The sequence below is a fragment of the Aquarana catesbeiana genome, linkage group LG11 (assembly GCF_042186555.1).
Source record: "Aquarana catesbeiana isolate 2022-GZ linkage group LG11, ASM4218655v1, whole genome shotgun sequence".
Lineage (NCBI taxonomy): Eukaryota > Metazoa > Chordata > Amphibia > Anura > Ranidae > Aquarana > Aquarana catesbeiana.
Window position 1 is genome coordinate 4,055,527 of NC_133334.1, and position 16,667 is coordinate 4,072,193.

The 16,667-nt window shown below is 48.2% G+C and overlaps 1 protein-coding gene across 3 annotated transcripts in view; it reads left to right on the forward strand.

Moving 5' to 3' along the window:
• The first annotated feature begins 4,383 nt into the window (after nt 1-4,383).
• The window catches only part of SOX6 (SRY-box transcription factor 6), a 507,467-nt gene continuing 495,183 nt past the window's right edge, over nt 4,384-16,667 (forward strand). For 2 of the 3 annotated variants that reach the window (XM_073603956.1, XM_073603959.1), the window contains exon 1: nt 11,708-11,907. The gene's annotated coding sequence lies outside the window, so the exon portion shown is untranslated. Of the gene's footprint in view, nt 4,697-11,707; nt 11,908-16,667 lie in introns of those variants that run through there. The other variant, XM_073603957.1, reaches the window with a different exon arrangement.

The following is a 16,667-nucleotide window of genomic DNA, read 5'->3' on the forward strand; positions in this document are numbered from 1 at the left end:
AGCGATAGTGGAAGTCTCTGTACCTACCTGTATACAGTGTGGGTGTATATATACACGATATGGGGATCTCTATGGCTGGCCTCCTATAGGACACAAAGGACTCCATCTACACAGAACATCCAGGAAAAGGATTATTAGGCTAAAAAAGTGACAGTTATTTTCAGATGTGTGAAAATGCCAATCACCTGGCTGGGAGATCCTCATCCCTGGGTTACACCTTTATGAATGGAGTGTAATGTACAGGATTGCTGGTTCCATGTATAGGGCACAGTGATGGCATGTGCCCCCAGAGCTGTCAAGGTCAGGCAGTGCCTCCAGTGACCTGCAGGGGGCGTATTACACCCATGTTCCTGCAATGACAGCTGAGTGTAATGTACAGTGTGATGTATAGATAGAAATATGTATAGAGAGGAGTGCATGGAGTGTGGGCTCAGGTGAGTGCAGAGACAGGAAACATGCTGCCACTTACCTGAGAGGGTTCTCCTGACTGCTGCTGGGATCCATCACCCCCCCCATCCCCCATCCCCCCATTCCTTCACTCCCTCCTCCAATCCCCATCCCGCCTTCTTCCTCTTCTTCCTTCTCTTCCCCTTCACTTTCTTTTACTCCCCTTTACACCCTCCCCTGGATCTCTCTCCCCACACCTTTCTCCATCTCCCACCCCACCTTTTCTTCCTCCTTTCATTTACCCCCCCCCCCCCCATTCTCGCACTCCCTGTCTTTGTCTACCCCCCCCCCCCCTTTCCTAATATCTCCCTTTACTTTCCCTCCCCCCATTTATTTCCCTTGTCTCTCTCTAATACCCCCCCTTTCCTCTCTCTCTCTGTCTATCCCCCCTTTTCTTTATATCTTGCCCTCTCTCCTCTCTTTCTCTCTCTCTCTCTCTCTCTCTTCTCTCTCCTCCCTCTCCCTCTCCCTCTCCCTCTCTCTCTCTCCCTCTCTCAGGACAGATCTCTCTCTCCCCCTCTCTCTCCCCCTCTCTCTCCCCCCTCTCCCCCTCTCGCTCTCTCTCCCCCTTCTCCCCCCCTCTCTCCCCCTCCCCCCTCTCTCTCTCTCCCTCTCCCCCTCTCTCTCTCCCCCCTCTCCTCTCAGCTCCCCCCTCTCCCCCTCTCTCTCCTCTCCCCCCTCTCGCTCTCTCTCCCCCCTCTCCCCCCTCTCTCGCTCCCTCACCCCTCTCTCTCTGACTCTCTCCCTCCCCCCCCCTCTCTCTCTCTCTCTTCTCTTCTCTCTCTCATCTCTCTCTCTCTCTCTCCCGCTCTCTCCTTTTTCTCTCTCCTCTCTCTCTCTCTCTCTCTCCTCTCCCCCCTCTCTCTCCTCCCCCTCTCTCTCCTCTCCCCTTCTCTCTCCTCTCCCCTTCTCTCTCCTCTCCCCTCTCTCTCTCCCACTCTCCCTCTCTCTCCTCTCTCTCTCTCTCTCTCCTCTCTCCCCCCTCCCCCTCCTTTGTCCCCCTTCCCCCCTCTCTCTCTTCCTCCTCCTTCCCCTCTCTCTCTTCCTCCTCCTTCCCCCTCTCTCCTCTCCTCTCCCCCCTCTCTCTTCCTCCTCCTTCCCCCCTCTCTCTTCTCCTCCTTCCCCTCTCTCTCTTCCTCCTCCTTCCCCCCTCTCTCTTCCTCCTCCTTCCCCCTCTCTCTCCCTCTCCCCCCTCTCTCCCTCCTCTCCCCCTCACTCTCCCTCTCTCCCCCCCCTCTCGCTCTCTCTCCCTCTCCCCCCTCTCTCCCTCCCTCTCTCTCTCTTCCCTCTCTCCCCCCTCTCTCTCTCCCCCCCCCTCTCTCTTCCCTCTCTCTCCCTCACTCCCCCCCCTCTCTCTCTCCCTCTCTCTCCCTCTCTCTCCCCCCTCTCTTTCTCCCCTCTCTCTCTCTGACTCTCTCCCTCCCCCCTCTCTCCCCCTCCCCCCTCTCTCTCCTCTCCCCCCTCTCTCCTCTCCCCCTCTCTCCTCTCCTCTCCTCTCCCCCCTCTCTCTCTCCCCCCCTCTCCCCCCTCTCTCTCCCCTCTCCCTCTCCCCCCCTCTCTCTCCCCCTCTCTCTCTCTCCCCCCTCTCTTCTGACCTCTCCCTCCCCCCTCTCTCCCCCTCTCTCTCGCCTCTCTCCCCCTCTCTCTCGCCTCTCTCCCCCTCTCTCTCTCCTCTCCTCTCCCCCCTCTCTCCTCTCCTCTCCCCCTCTCTCCTCTCCCCCCTCTCTCTCTCCTCTCCCCCCCTCTCTCTCTCCCCCCCTCTCTCTCTCCTCTCCCCCCCTCCCTCTCTCCCCCTCTCTCCCTCCCCCCCCCTCTCTCTCTCTCCCCCCTTCCCCCTTCCCCCCTCTCCGCTCCCTCCCCTTCAGCCTCTCCCCTCCCCCCTCTCTCCCTCCCCTCTCTCTCTCTCTCCCTCTCTCCCCCCTCTCTCTCTCCCTCTCTCTCCCTCTCCCCCCCCTCTCTCTCTCTCTCTGACTCTCTCCCTCCCCCCTCTCTCTCTCCCCCTCTCTCTCTCCTCTCCCCCCTCTCTCCTCTCCCCCTCTCTCCTCTCCCCCCTCTCTCCTCTCCTCTCCCCCCCCTCTCTCCCCCCCTCTCCCCCCTCTCTCTCCCTCTCCCCCCCTCTCCCCCCTCTCTCTCCCTCTCTCTCCCCTCTCCCTCTCTCTCCCCCCTCTCCTCCCCCCCTCTCTCTCTCCCCCTCTCTCTCTGACTCTCTCCCTCCCCCCTCTCTCTTTCTCCTCCCTCTATCCCCTCTCTCTCTCTCTCCCCCTCTCTCTTTATCCCCCCCCCCCTCTCTCCTCTCTCTCTTTCTCCTCCCTCTCCCCCTCTCCTCTCTCTCTCCTCCTCTCTCTCTCCTCCTCTCTCTCTCTCTCTCTCCTCCTCTCTCTCTCTCTCCCCCCTCTCTCTCCTCTCCCCCCTCTCCCCCCCTCTCTCCTCTCTCCTCTCCCCCCTCTCTCTCTCCTCTCCCCCCTCTCTCTCTCCCCCCCTCTCTCTCTCCTCTCCCCCCTCCCTCTCTCCCCCTCTCTCCCCCTCACTCCCTCCCCCCCTCTCTCTCTCTCTCTCTCCCCCCCTTCCCCCTTCCCCCCTCTCTCGCTCCCTCCCCTTCAGCCTCTCCCCTCCCCCTCTCCCCCTCTCTCTCTCTCTCTCTCTCTCTCTCTCTCCCCTCCCCCCTCTCCCCTCTCTCTCCCTCCCCCCTCCCCCTCTCTCTCCCTCCCCTCTCTCTCCCCCCCCTTCCCCCCTTCCCCCCTTCCCCCTCTCCCGCTCTCCCTCCCAGGACAGAAGTCTCTCTCTCTCCCTTCTCTCTTAGTAGGGGACACAGAGAGTGGTGACAGTGTTTGGTTGGGGGTGCAGGTGTGTCAGTGTACAGTTAGTGTTTTGCAGGGTGTCAGTGATTAGTGGGGGGCACAGTGTGGGGGTGCAGGTGTGTCAGTGTACAGTTGGTGTTGTTCAGGGTGTCGGTGATTAGTGGGGGTGCAGGTGTGTCAGTGTACAGTTGGTGTTGTGCAGGGTGTCAGTGATTAGTGGGAGGCACAGTGTGGGGGTGCAGGTGTGTCAGTGTACAGTTAGTGTTGTGCAGGGTGTCAGTGATTAGTGGGGGGCACAGTGTGGGGTGCAGGTGTGTCAGTGAACAGTTGGTGTTGTTCAGGGTGTCAGTGATTAGTGGGGGGCACAGTGTTGGGGTGCAGGTGTGTCAGTGTACAGTTGGTGTTGTTCAGGGTGTCAGTGATTAGTGGGGGGCACAGTGTTGGGGTGCAGGTGTGTCAGTGTACAGTTGGTGTTGTGCAGGGTGTCAGTGATTAGTGGGGGGCACAGTGTTGGGGTGCAGGTGTGTCAGTGTACAGTTGGTGTTGTGCAGGGTGTCAGTGATTAGTGGGGGGCACAGTGTGGGGGTGCAGGTGTGTCAGTGTACAGTTGGTGTTGTGCAGGGTGTCAGTGATTAGTGGGGGGCACAGTGTGGGGGTGCAGGTGTGTCAGTGTACAGTTGGTGTTGTGCAGGGTGTCAGTGATTAGTGGGGGGCACAGTGTTGGGGTGCAGGTGTGTCAGTGTACAGTTGGTGTTGTGCAGGGTGTCAGTGATTAGTGGGGGGCACAGTGTGGGGGTGCAGGTGTGTCAGTGTACAGTTGGTGTTGTGCAGGGTGTCAGTGATTAGTGGGGGGGCACAGTGTGGGGGTGCAGGTGTGTCAGTGTACAGTTGGTGTTGTGCAGGGTGTCAGTGATTAGTGGGGGGCACAGTGTGGGGGTGCAGGTGTGTCAGTGTACAGTTAGTGTTGTGTAGGGTGTCAGTGATTAGTGGGGGGCACAGTGTGGGGGTGCAGGTGTGTCAGTGTACAGTTAGTGTTGTGTAGGGTGTCAGTGATTAGTGGGGGGCACAGTGTTGGGGTGCAGGTGTGTCAGTGTACAGTTAGTGTTTTGCAGGGTGTCAGTGATTAGTGGGGGGCACAGTGTTGGGGTGCAGGTGTGTCAGTGTACAGTTAGTGTTGTGTAGGGTGTCAGTGATTAGTGGGGGGCACAGTGTTGGGGTGCAGGTGTGTCAGTGTACAGTTAGTGTTTTGCAGGGTGTCAGTGATTAGTGGGGGGCACAGTGTGGGGGTGCAGGTGTGTCAGTGTACAGTTAGTGTTGTGCAGGGTGTCAGTGACGTGGGGAACAAAGGCAGAGTGTGAGGGATGGAGGAGGCTGGCAGATGTACTCTCCGGCAGTGTGCCCTCCTCTCTCAGCAGCCTCTCCTATCAGCACAATACAGCAGCCTCTGCACGGTGAGTACTATTTTCTGCCTATTGTTTCTGCACCGGGGCCCTCAGGGGCCCCCCAAACCTGCCCTGATCCCCGGAAAAGTCCTAGCTGCAACTTTCAGCAGATCTCCCATGTTCTGCCTATAGAGCTGACACTCTATGTATTGTATCCGAAGAGCTGACACTATGTGTATTGTTTCCGAAGAGCTGACATTCTATATATTGTACCTGAAGAGCTTACAATCTGTGTATTGTACCTGAAGAGATGGCATTCTACTGTACCTGGAGAGCTGACACTGTGTATTGAATCCGAAGAGTTGACACTGTTTTTTGTACCTGAAGAGCTAACACTCTATGTATTGTATCTGAAGAGCTAACACTCTGTGTATTGTACCTTAAGAGCTGACACTTTGTTTATTCTACCTGAAAAGCTAACACTATATGTATTGTACCTGAAGAGCTGACATTCTATATAATGTACTTGAAGAGCTGACATTCTATATATTGTACCTGAAGAGCTGACATTCTATATATTGTATCCGAAGAGCTGACACTTTGTGTATTGTACCTGAAGAGCTGACACTCCGTGTCTTGTATCTGAAGAGCTGACACTTTGTGTATTGTACCCGAAGAGCTGACACTTTGTGTATTGTACCTGAAGAGCTGACACTTTGTGTATTGTACCTGAAGAGCTGACACTTTGTGTATTACCTGGAGAGCTGACACTGTGTATTATGCCTAAAACCCAGGAGCTGACATTCCAGTGATGCTTTTAGTGCAGGGTTAGTTTTATAGTTTGAGCCAAAGAACTGACACTCTACAATATGAATAGATAGTTTTCTCTGTATTTGAGCCAAGAAACTGACAGCTTGTCCTCTGTATTTTGACTTGTGTAAACTTTAGAGCTGACACTCTAGAGCTGCTTTGTAGTACGTTTTCCACTTAACAGTGCGCGACCTGAGCGAAAGAGCTGGCACTCTATTAATGCTGTGGATGGTATCCTGTGAGTTGAGGCGCTGACATTCTAGTTATGTTGTGTGAGCCAAGGAGCTGACACTCTAGTATTGCTGTGAATGATGCAGTACTAACGAGGAGCTGACACTCCAGTGATACTATGGTAGAATGTATTGTGAGCTAAGGAGCTGACACTCTAGTGATAGATGGTGTATTGTGAGCTGAGGATCTAACATTCTAGCATTACTGTAGGTGATGTTTTGTGAGCTGAAGAGCTGACACTCTACTGGTATTGTAAATGGTGTATTGGAAGTTGAGGAGCTGACAATCTTATGATGTTGTGGAATGCACACTGGAGTTCTGGCAGGGTGACCCCCCCCCCCCCAGTGCTCAACAGGGGAGCTCCATAGGCTGTGGACTATGGACTTCTCGTCTACCACCTGCTGCCGGTATGTGGCCTTATCTCATCTCTGCTCATCGAACTAATCTGTAGTGTACCCGCCTGCAGCACTTCTTATCCTTCACATTGTACGGATCACTTACCTGCACTGCACATAGCACTCACAGTGCTTCCAAATGGACTTACCTCTAACCTACCCTCAGAATATAGAAAGCAGCTATATGACCCCAATCACCTATCTTATCACACAGGCTTACCTACAGAATTATAATATCTATCTATCTATCTATCTATCATAGAGGTGTACAGCCTTTACACAGTGACAGGGAGGAGGTCGTCCATACATTATTGCAGGTCACACCTGTACAGGACTTCTCTGCCAGCATATATACTGTATACCATACATCACCACCGACCTACACACAGCACATGGGGCGATGTGTAACATCTGCTCTATAACACTCACCTACCTGAGATACACCGACCCAATGTACAGATCTCATAATCCCTGTACTACATACACCACACCTGAATGTAGGAGACAGACCCACCTACCTACAGACATCTCCTCATCATTATCCCAGCACTCTCTCATACCTGCACACCTAGTACTTACCTATATCACAGCAACTACCTACCTACATCACTCGAGCTACTTACCTACATCACAGCAACTACCCATCCTACATCACTCGAGCTACTTACCTACATCACAGCAACTACCTACCTACATCACTCAAGCTACTTACCTATATCACAGCAAGTGCCTACCTACATCACACCAACTACCTTACCTACATCACATCAGCTACCTACCTTTTGTACCCCATGTACACACACATCGCAGGACAAAATTATTACTGAGATTTTTTTTTGCATTATTGTCCACTACTTATACCCCATATTGCACAATGCAGAAATATCAGAGCCTACATCTTGAGATGTAATGATGTATACTGCTATATACTGCGAGCAATGCAAATGTTTCATTCTCTACACAAATAATTTATGTATTATAACCCATACAGACTACAAACCTCCCAAAAGCACCCCCCCCCCCCCCCCAAATTGTACATCACCTACCTAAAATATATTTTATATTTCTTTATATTTCTACATCTGTGATCCGGAGGACTCTGTATAATTCTAATATACTGTCTGCAATACATTATAGATTGCACCTTGTACATTATATAAGTCACTTACCTGTGTGACATTCCTACACTTCGTGTATTATAAATTCTACTATCTATATATGAATAATTCATCACGTTATCATATTAATTTAATTTCACCTGATCCATTATCAGAGGAGCAATTCTACAAATATAAATTGTACAGATTATATATTTATTATGATCTCTGCAGTCTGTAGTATATTATCTGCTATAAGGACTTTTTTTTGGGGGGGTGCATTTTGCACACTCAGATTGATATATTTTATAGTTTATCGTATATCATATAATGCAGTTCTTATTTTTATATATTATACATTGCCTTCTATTCTGCAATACCGTATTATCATTTATATATACAGCAATCTCTTATATGTCATTTTATGCTGTAGCTTTTGTACTGCCATCCATGTATATGTTTTATATTATATTCTGCAATCCGTTATATACCATGTATTATATACTGTATATCCACTATATATATATATATATATATATATATATATATATATATATATATATATATATATATATACGGTCTGCGATACATTTCAATCATTTCCTCTGGCTGTCCCTCATCTGGACTCCCCGACATATTATATTTATATTTATAGAATATTTTATATTATGTTTATTTATTTGATACATTAAATATTGTCTGAAGACAAGGTGCGAATTTTTGGACACAAATAATTTTTCGCTCTTTATTAATTCTCAGTTCAGATTTGCGGCATCTTCATTCCATTCTTCTCGCTGCTCCTCGAAATGTTCTTCCTGATCCCCCAAATTATACAGAAATCCGTATTTTATTCCGATTTTGTTTCTGACTTCTCTCCAAGATATAATAATATCCGTCTCCGTCTTCCCACAATTCTGCTGTGATATTCATTCAGGACCGGGCGATCATTTCTCCCCGATAATGGTCGTTTAGGAGGGTCGGGGAGAATTTTCCTCGATGGGGGAATGTCGGTCACATAATCCCCCGGGCGTTTATCGGGTGTTTTTCTCCCACTTCTGGCGGTTTGGTTTCAGTTTTTTTTTTCCGTTGAATTTTTTTTTCTTCAATTTAATTTTTTTGTCTTTTATTGCAAAAATCTTCGTCAAAAATCGGGCATAATTGGGGCAAAGCCAGACAGAGGAATACCCCGTGTGAGCTCGCAGGTAGGTGCTCCTTCCGGGGATGAAAACATTTGCTGAGGTCATTTCCCCCGCGGCCTCCACTGTACCCCAAAAACCCTCACTAAAACCCCTCTATACCCCCTTCACCCCCCCTCTAGTACCCAATACATACCCCCTTCAATACTCCCTCTATACCCCCATTATCGAAATATACCCCTTCAGTACTTAATACCTTATACCCCTTCTCAAGTGCTTCCTCTATGGCCCCTCTAGTACTCCCTGTACACCCCCCTCCAGTACTAACTGTACACCCCTCTATGGTACCCCCTCTATTTCCCCCTCCGGTACTTCTTATACATCTTTTCCAATAGTCTTGGTATACCCCATAAAGTACTCCTTCTATACCTACCTCTATACTTAGTCCAGTACTCCCTATACAATCCCCTCCCAATATGCCCTCTACACCCCTCTCCACTACTCTTTCTACACCCCCTCAATAACTCCATATACAATCCCCTCTAGTATGCTCCCCTTCTCTAGTATTGCCTATATACCTCCCTTCAGCACTATATGTACAGTTTTTCTAGTACTCCCCATACACTCCCTTGCAGTATTCCCCCTTCTCTCTCTCTCTAATATGCTCTATAAACCCCCTCATGTACTCCCTATATACCCCCACCACTCCCTCTGTGCCCCCACTACACCCCCTCTATTGTCACACTCCAGTGCCCCTTCTATACCTCTTTCAATACCTATACCCCTCCACTCAACCCTCTATATGTCCTACATACCCCAGTACCAATACTCCTTCCAGTCCTCCCTTTATATGTCCTACATGCCCTCTACATACCCCAGTACCACCTCTATACCCCTCCGTCTATATGTCCTACATACCCCAGTACCACCTCTATACCCCTTCCAGTCCTCCTTCTATATCTCCCACATACCCTCTACATACTCCAGTACCACCTCCATATCTCCTACATACCCTCTACATACCCCAGTACCACCTCTATTCCCCTCTCTCTATATGTCCTACATACCCTCTACATACCCCAGTATCACCTATATACCCCCTCCAGTCCTCCCTCTATATCTCCAACATACCCTCTACATACCCCAGTACCACCTCTATACCCCTCTCTCTATATGTCCTACATACCCTCTACATACCCCAGTACCACCTCTATACCCCTCTCTCTATATGTCCTACATACCCTCTACATACCCCAGTATGTCCTATATACCCCCTCCAGTCCTCCCTCTATATCTCCAACATACCTCCAGTACCACCTCTATACCCCCTCCATTATATCTATTACTTCCTCTGTATACTCCTTCTATAACACCCCAGCACTCTATACTACCTCAAGTAATCTCTTTATACTCCGTCCTCAGTACTATTTCTATAACCGCCCCGAAACTCCCTCCCAACCCCCAGTATCCCACCTGTACGCCCCCCACGTCCCCTTCCTAACCCACAGTATCCCATCTCTACTTCACTTAGTACCCTCTTTATACTACCTCTTCGGTCCCCAGTACTCCCTCCATACCCCTTAGAATTCCATCTTTGCCACCAGAACTTCATCTAAACCCCCTATTGCTTCCATCATACTCCAGTGTTGGATGTATACCCCAGTACCCCCAGTACCCACTCTAAATCCCTATTACCCTCTTTATACTCCACACTGCTCTATCTATATCCATAGTATCTCCTCCTCTATGCCTGCTATACTCTCTTTATACTGCCCCAACCTATCTCTATACCTACCGGTATACCCTCTATACCCCCTATTACCCACAATGTTCTCTCTATACCCCCAGTACCCCTTCTTTACTTCCTAATTTCCTAAATATCTAAAATGCTCCCTCTATATCCTCAGTACCCCCTATATACCCCCATTACCCTCTTTATTACCCCAATGCTCTTTATATCAGTACCCCCTCCAAAGCCCCATTTCCTTCTGTATGCCCTCAATGTTTCTTCTATAACCACCAGTACCCCCCCCCCCCCTCCCATGCTCTTCGTATATCCCTAATACGCTTTTTATATCCTTAGTGCTTTCTAATCACAATTACCCTCTTTATACCCCAATGCTCTCTCTATACCTACCAGTACCCCCTCTAACCAAAAGTACCCTTGTTATACCTCCAATGCTCTTTTTGTACCCCCAATGCTCTTTCTATGTCCACCAGTACCCCCCTCTAACCAAAAGTACCCTTGTTATACCCCCAATGCTCTTTTTGTACCACCATTGCCATCCTTATACCCCCAATGCTCTTTATATGCCCACCAGTACCCCTTCTAACCAAAAGTACCTTTTGTTATACCCATAATGCTCTCCTTATACCCCCAATGTTTTCTATACCCCTATCGCCCTCCTTATACCCCCAATGTTTTCTATACGGCCATTGTCCTCCTTAAACCCCCAATGGTTTCTATACCCCCATTGCCCTTCTTATAACCCCATTGTCTTCCTTTATACCCCCAATGTTTTCTATACCCCCATTGCCCTCCTTATACCCCCAGTGTTTTATATACCTCCGTTGCCATTCTTATACCCCCAAATGTTTTCTATACCCCAATTGCCCTCCTAATACCCCCAATGTTTTCTATACCCCTATCGCCCTCCTTATACCCCCAATGTTTTCTATACCCCCATTGTCCTCCTTATATACCCCCAATGTTTTTTTATACCCCCAGGTCTTTGTATTAAATACACATTGTTTGCTCTGGCTCCTCTGGTCTGATAATACATTTGATATTATTTGCCCCCCCCCCCCCCATGTTCTGTACGTTGCCCCTTATAGAGCCCCTACCTCCTGCACTGAGGTTAATTTTTCTGGATCATCACTATAATTTAACCCCCCCCTTCATACAAGGTTAGCCCCCCATCTCTTATTTATACCTTCCGTGTTCCCCTCCCTCCATCTTCTGCCCCCACCTATTTCTTCTCCTCTCCTCCCCCATTGGGGGGTAAAGAGTAGGTAATGGTGGCACTAAGATAAGATGTTAACCCCCCCCCCCCTTCTAGTCATGAAGAGGTTAACATATTTTATGTGAAGGAAAGGAGGGCAGTAGAAGGTTAATACCCCCAACCACCCAACCAGGGGGCTGAAGGGTTTGATAGATTTTAATACCCCCTATAAGGTACCCCTGGAGATCCCCCCACCCCCCATCAAAATGCGCCCCCACAAACCTCTCCCCCCTCTTTTCTCTCTGCAGTTCCCGGTCCCTGTCCCCCCCCGCCCCCCGCCCCTCGTCCCTGCCCCCCCCCCCGTCTCTCCCCCCCCTTTCCCTGCCCCCCTTTCCCTGCAGTTCCCGGTCCGTCCTGTGGGGGGCGGTATTGCGCGGCGCTGGGCTCTTCTCGGGATAAAGTTGAGCAGAAAGTTTCCTCTCCCGGCCGCCCTGACATGAGAAATCCGGCGACTGACTGCACGGAGCCGGGGATGTGTCCTCCGCACTGCACGGCATGCCAAATCACCCCCCAGGAATGCTGAACTGACCCCAAATCCTCATCGGATACAATGTCCCCTCCCCCCTCCCGGGCTGCATCGATCGCCATCGATCTGCTATCGGCTGGAAGGTAAATCGGATCTTCTCCTCCTCCATGTCTTCTGTCTGCAGGGTTCACCTTCCATGTATTCCTCTATGGGGGAGGGGTGGGGGTATTGATTGTCAGCCATGGGGGGCACCTAGATGTTCCCCCCCTCCCAGGTAAGGGAATTTATTCGGGACCCGACATTTACCTCCATTAATTGTATTTACTATCAGCAGCCTGCCTGTTGTAGAGGATATATGTGTGTGTGCGTATATATATATATATTTAAATCACACACACAATGTATATACTGGATGTGACACCCAGACAGTGAATGACCCCCCCCCCCCCCCAGGTGTGTTGTTGCCCCCCCCCTCCCCCATTGCTGGGGTATTTCTGGAGAGTTATCCAGATCAGACATTCTTCTTCTTCATTCCATAGGATTTATATTTAGTGTCTGATTTGTGTCTTGCAGAGCAGATATTTTATATATACTCAGGAGACAGAACTCAGGTGAATGACCCCCAGATACCCCCCCTCCCCCCCGATAAGAGAATTGATTGATCATTGACCTCCATTGAATATTATTTATATTTAGACACCTCCAGCATTTCTATTCAGCAAATGTATGCCTGTTGTAGAAGAGATATGAAGTATATACAGTATATATTGTATATATGTGTCCATCCATGTGAATGACTTGTAGGTACCCCCCCCCCCCAATCAGAGAAACAATTGATCATTGATCTCCATTGAATATTATTTATATTTAGATGCCTCCAGCATTTGTATTCAGGATCAGCAAATGTGTGCCTGTTGTAAAACAGATATGAAGTATATATAGTATATATAGGACTCCATCCAAGTGAATGACCCCCAGGTGCCCTGCTATTGATCTGTATAGTGGAGGGCAGTGAGGACATATTTTTGGAAAGCTGATCAGACATTGATCCCCATTATATTGAGTATATAGTGTCAGATTTCCTCCTCTTCTAGAACAGATATGATATAAACGTATGTACATCTATGTGTGTATCTAAAGACACCATCCAGGTGACTGACCCCCCCCCCCCCCAGGTGCCCTGTCATTGGTCTATTAGTGGAGGGCAGTGAGGACATCTTTATGGGAAGGTTGTGCAGACTTTGATCCTCATTGACGATTATTTATATTTAGTATCAGATTTGTTTCTCTTCTATAACAGATATTATATATATATTTATATACAGTGTATATGTATGTGACACCATCCAGGTGAGTGACCCCCCCAGGTTCCTTCCGGTCATTGTATTAGTGGAGGGTGATGACGATCAGATTAGTTCCTCTTCCACAAATATTTTGTACACATGTGACACCATCCAGAGAAGAAATGTGTTTTTCATCGTACGTGATGATTGTCTGCCGTCCGTGTCGGGCGATCAGATTAGGGGGCCGCGCGTCAGCTGACAATGGGGTGTTTGTGTGATTTTTTTTTTTTTTTTTTTTTGTGTGACTTTTCTCAGGTTTTCTAAGGACAATAGAGACAGGAGGGAGCTGCGAGTGTGCAGAGGGAGGCCTGAGCCATGTAGATTATTCTTCTCCTTGGGGAGTTTCCTAAATACAGACCTGACAGTCCCTGCTAGATAAAAGGCCCCCGTGTCCTGTCCTGTATCGATAGCGCGTGTATTGTGCGTCGCCAACTGGCCCTTGTGGCCTGGAATCCGTATGATTTATTATTTATCATTCTTTATTATTAGCATTCTCCCCCCCCCCCCAAGAAAATACTTTCACTTTTAATTTTGAACCCCCCCAGAGTATTACACAATTGCACTGAGCTTTCATTTGTAGTTTATTGCCCCCCCCCCAAAAAAGAGCGAAACATTTTTTAAAGGTTTTTTTGATGCTGTCAGATGTGTGGAGCACGCTCGGAGTTTGGTGTTGCAGAGCCTCCAGCGCAGGCAGCCGAGCCCCTATAAAGTGCTGACGGATGGTCTGTGGATGGCAGTAATTGTTGCGGGGTGTCGGTCCCTCCACCAGCGCAGCCGGAACCCCCCCCCGGCGAGGCTCCTGCCGTCTTCTTAGGTGGGGAGGTATTCTTGTGTGAAGCGAGGACGGGCTGTCAGTAAAACAATCTGTTGGCCCGGGCCTGTGCAGGGCGAAGTTGATCCCCTCGTGGTATTTTGTTTTCAACAGTTGCTGTACTCGAAGTTCCCTCATAAGGTAAGGTGGCACGGCCTCTCCAAGGGGCTTTAAAATGCCACATTTAAAATTAGCCTGCCAATTCAGCAGATTGTATCCATTGCTAAACTGGGCTATGCTTGTGTGTGTCCCATTTCAATAGGCTCTATTCAGAATTAGCCCGTTCAACGGCTTCCACTGCGCAGTCAAATTTAGAATAGATATTGCGGGGACGGCACACAACACAAAGATGCTTTTTTTTTTTTGTTGGATTGGGGGGGTGTGGGTGGGGGGGGAGCTGAGATAAAAATCGCAGGCGAAAAAGCCCGTCCCCGTCCGCAGATGTGATCCACGTTTATTTCTGACATGTGTAAATAAAGATTCAGAATTTACATGTTTGTTGTGGCCTTTGGGATCCATATTATAACAATATTGTTATTATTTTTCTCATGAGTCTGAGTGTTACAATATCATTTCTTGGTGAGTCTGAGTGTTACAATGTCATTTCTTGGTGAGTCTGAGTGTTACAATGTCATTTCTTTGGTGAGTCTGGGTGTTACAATGTAAATTTTTCGGGAAGTCTAGAGGTAGTTACAATGTTTGTTGGTGAGTCTGAGGGTTGCAGTGTTATTTATTTGGTGAGTCTGGAGGTTGTTACAAGGCTATATATTTGGTGAGTCTGGTTGCTACAATGTTATGTATTTTGGAAGTCTGAGTGTTACAATGTTATTTATTTGGGAAGTCTGGGTGTTACAATGTTATTTATTTGGGAAGTCTGATTGTTACAATGTTATTTATTTGGGAAGTCTGAGTGTTACAATGTTATTTATTTGGGAAGTCTGGGTGTTACAATGTTATTTATTTGGGAAGTCTGGGTGTTACAATGTTATTTATTTGGGAAGTCTGGGTGTTACAATGTTATTTATTTGGGAAGTCTGGGTGTTACAATGTTATTTATTTGGTGACTTTGATTGTTGCAATGTTATTTATTTATTTGGTGAATCTGAGTGTTACAATGTTATTTATTTGGTGAGTCGGCGTGCGTTCTGCTGGAATATTGTTTTTCTAGTGATTCCTTGCGTTGTCAGAATATTATTTTTGATGAGTGTGAACGTTGTCTTTTTTTCCTTACTGTTTTTTTTTTTTTTTTTGGTAGCCGAGTTTTTTTTTTTTTTGTAGCGGCTGAAGTTTGTAATTTGCAGGTTGAGGGGTGGAAGTGGCCTGTCTGAACGAGGGACACTTGAGATCTGTGGAAGCCTCGGGTGAATAAAGCGTTTTGTGATCCATCTTCGGGGGGAAATCTGCAGCAATTCTCAGCTCTGCAGGAAAACCTTTTAGGATCAGCTGAGCACAAAGGACTTTCCATTCTAGGTATGTCACTTTGCCGCTATGCCACCGGCCTCCGCTGGCTTTAATGTACCTCCTAAAGAGATCGCCAGCTTGTGCGCTTCATTAACCGCTCCCCCCGACCCTCAGGCACATGGCAGGGAAGCGGGGAACGTGTTAAAAATATTGCAAATAAAGCCACGGGGTCAATGGCTTCTTAACGTTTGGCGTAGACCTGTCACCTTCACTAAAGCGCTGCTTGTTTTATCGTTATGCAGGGAATAGAGAATCACCGCAGAGCGTCTGCTGGAAAGGACACAAGTGCCAGGATGAGGGGGGGGGGGCTGTTATTTTAGCACAGCAGCACAAGTACCTTAGAGTGTCAGCTCTTGTGCTCAGGCCCTTTGTTAATCACGATGCGTTCTTTATATGATTCACCCAGATGGTACAGTGCTGCATTGCTGAGGATGTGTGAATAAAGAATTAGAATCACGGTGAGAGAAAATAACATCTTTCTGCTGAACGGGTGAAAAGTGTTGGGGACGTCGTGTCGTATTAATAGTGAAAAATGAGGAATTCTGTGTTTGAGGGGAAGGCGACTTTTAGTGCCGCCATGCGTCGCCTCGTTAGACCCCCGTTATGTTGTACTGTGCGGCGTCCTGGCCAGGAAGAGGTTAACGTTTGTCAGCGTTAAGATTTCTTACATATTTACGGTCACAACTGCAGGTATTTTACTGCGTCGCCTGGATTGGAAAAATGCAAAAACGCAGGCTCGGTAGGTATAGATTTAGCGCAGGCTGCCTCCAGATCAAGGGGTGCATGGCCTGTATACCGGGGACATGTCAGCGACGCAGGGCGGCGGGCGCAGGGTGTGCTGTGCGGGGGTCGCTGTGTTACGCGGGCAAGAAAGAGAAACATTTTTGGTTATGGCAGACGCTGTAAAAACTGAAGAACAAACGAGCTTTGTGTGAATACGCAGATGGATTTCAGAATTTATAGACGCAGGAATATCCGAGACGTGTCAGAGAAGCCGCAGAATACACACCCCATACATTCATATACAGCCGATTGTACGCAGGGAAAAACAGTACAGCAATGATACCATTTCTGATACATTTCTGTATGGCCTAATGCTGGGGTTATAAAATACATAGAGAAGATATAGATTGATTGATACAATATAGATAAACATATAGATTGATACAAGATAGATAGATGGACACATAGATTTATTTATATGATATAGATAAATGGACACATTGATAGGTTGACATGTACATTGATAGTTTGTAGGTAGACATGTAGATTGATTGACTGATAGGAT